Source organism: Solanum tuberosum, unplaced genomic scaffold (assembly GCF_000226075.1).
Source record: "Solanum tuberosum cultivar DM 1-3 516 R44 unplaced genomic scaffold, SolTub_3.0 scf00117, whole genome shotgun sequence".
In the NCBI taxonomy this organism is placed as follows: domain Eukaryota; kingdom Viridiplantae; phylum Streptophyta; class Magnoliopsida; order Solanales; family Solanaceae; genus Solanum; species Solanum tuberosum.
Window position 1 is genome coordinate 1,431,121 of NW_006239041.1, and position 3,009 is coordinate 1,434,129.

Consider the following 3,009-nt stretch of genomic DNA (forward strand, 5'->3'; position numbering starts at 1 on the left):
TCAACCACTACTTGATTATCTTGAGGAGCTTCTTCATTCACAATGTCACCCTCCATTCTCCTAGCGTTAGAACTTCTTGTATTCATATCTTGAAGACACAAGGGAAGGATTAGGAGATGGACTTAGTAGAGCCAAACTCTGTGGAACGACTTAAGAGTAATGAAAGAAGTGTAGCTTCCTAAACATCTTATAGACTCTCATTCATTAATGTGGCGCGCTTCACATTATGAACAATACTCTACTATGTGGCTTATAAGACATCATCGTAGAATCATTCTAAACCTTGTGCTGTAATTACCAAGTTTGTCACAACCCAGAGTACCCCCATTTTGCCAATTTTCGTGTGCTATTGTCCACGAGATTTTTTGGTGACCCGGAATAACAAAGTCATTTTTGCCAAAAATTTACATGGACCTCCGTTAAGACCTTAGCTATGGAGTCAGGTGGTCAACACTGCCAAACCAGACCATTTTCAAGGTAAATTGAGCCCCTGAGCATGTTGACCCCCCATTTCACCAATTTTCGTGCGCTATAGTCCACAGGATTTATTGGTGACCCAGAATTCCAATATCATTTACGTCAAAAATTTACTTGGACCTCCGTTAAGACCTCCTATATGGAGCTAGTTGGTCACCACTGCCAAAATGGCCCATTTTCAAGGTTAAACGAGCCCTAGAGTAGGTAAACCCCCCATTTTACCAATTTTCATGTGCTATATATAATCCACGGGATTTTTTGGTGACTCGGATTCTGAAGTCATTTTTACCAATCTTTTACATAGAACTCCTTTAAGACCTTAACTATGGATCTAGTTGGTCACAACAGCCAAACTGTCCATTTTCAAGGTCAAACGAGCCCGGAGCGGGTAAATTCCCCATTTCGCTGATTTTCGTGTGCTATAGTCTACGAAATTTTTTGGTGACCCAGAATTCGGACGTTGGTTTTGCCAATAATTTACATTGACCTCTATTAAGACCTTAGCCATGGAGCCAGTTTGTCACCACAGCCAAAACAACCCATTTTCAATGTCAAATGAGCCCCAGAGCAAGTAAACCCCCCATTTTACCGATTTTATTGTGCTATAGTCGACCAGAGGGAATTGTTCGGATGGTAAGCACATCTCACTTCCAACCCGAAGGTTGCGAGTTCGAGTCACCAAGCGAGAAAAAAGGGGTGGGAGCTCCTAGGGAGTGTTAAAAAAAGTTCTATTGTCCACGGTATTTATTGGTAGCCCAGAATTCCGATGACATTTTCACCAAAAATTTACAAGAACCTCCGTTAAGACTGTAGTTATGGATCCAGTTGGTCACCACGTCCAAACCAGTCCATTTTCAAGGTCAAATAAACCCCGGAGCAAGTAAACCCCCTATTTTGCTAATTTTTGTATGTTATAATCAACAGTATTTATTGGTGACTCGGAATTTCGACGTCATTTTTGCAAAAAAATTTCATGGACCTCCGTTAAAACCTTAGCTATGGAGCCAGTTGGTCACCACGTCTACAACATCCCATTTTCAAGGTCAAACGAATGCCAGAGCATGTTTACCCCCCATTTTGCCGATTTTCATGTGCTATTGTCCAAGGGATTTATTGGTGACCCAGAATTCCGACGTTATTTTCGCCAAAAATTTACATGGACCTCCTTTAAGACCCTAGTTATGGAGCTAGTTTGTCACCATGGCCAAAATGACTGATTTTCAAGGTAAAATGAAATTCGGAGTTGGTAAACTCCGCATTTCGCTAATTTTCATGTGCCATAGTCCACGAGATTTATTGGTGACCTATAATTCCGATGTCATTTACGCCAAAAATTTATATAGACCTCCGTTAAGACCCTAGCTATGGAGCCAGTTGATCACCATGGCCAAATTGGCCCATTTTTAAGATCAAACGATCCCCGAAGAAGGTAAACCCCATATTTTTCCGATTTTCGTGTGCTATAGTCCACGAGATTTATTGGTGACCCGGAAATTCGGCGTCAGTTTTGCCAAAATTTCTCATGGACCTCCGTTAAGACCTTAGATACAGAGCCAGTTGGTCACCACAGCCAAAACGGCCAATTTTCAAGGTGAAACAATCCCCAGAGCAGGTAAGTCCCCTATTTTACCGATTTTTGTGGGCTATAGTTCACGGGATTTATTGGTGAGCCAAAATTTCGACGTAATTTTTGCCAAAAAAATACATTGACATTAGTTAAGACCTTAGATATGGAGCAAGTTGGTCACCAAGGCCAAAATGGCCCATTTTCAAGGTGAAACGAGACCCGGAGCAGGTAAACCCCCCATTTTGCCAATTTTAGTGTGCTATGATCCACAGAATTTTATGGTGACCCGAAATTCTGATGTCCCACGATATTAATTGGTGACCTGGAATTTTGACCTCATTTTCTACAAATATATACATGGACTTCCGTTAAGAGCTTATCTATGGAGCCAGGTTGTCACCTCGGCCACAACGGCCCTTTTTCAAGTTCGAACGATCCCCGGATCAGGTAAACCCCCTATTTTGCCAATTTTTGTGTGCTATAATCCACGGGATTTATTGGTGACCCAGAATTCTGAAGTTACTTTTGCCAAAGTTTTTCATGGACCTCCGTTAAGACCTTAGCTATGTATCCAGTTGGTCAGCACAGCCAAAACGGCCCATTTACATGGTCAAACAATCCTTGGAGCAGGTAAACCCCCTATTTTGCCGATTTTCATGTGCTATAGACCATGGGATTTATTGGCTACCCAAAATTCCGACGTCATTTTCGCCAAAAAATTACATGGACCTCCGTTAAGACCTTAGCTATGGAGACAGTTGGTAACCACGACCAAATTTACCCATTTTCAAGGTCAAACAATCCCCGGAGCAAGTAAACCCCATATTTTGCCGATTTTCGTGTTCTATAGGTCCACGAGTTTTATTGGTGACCCAAAATTCTGGCGTCATATTTGCCTAAATTTCACATAGACTTCCGTTACGACCTTATCTATAGAGCCAGTTGGTCACCACGGCCAAAACGGC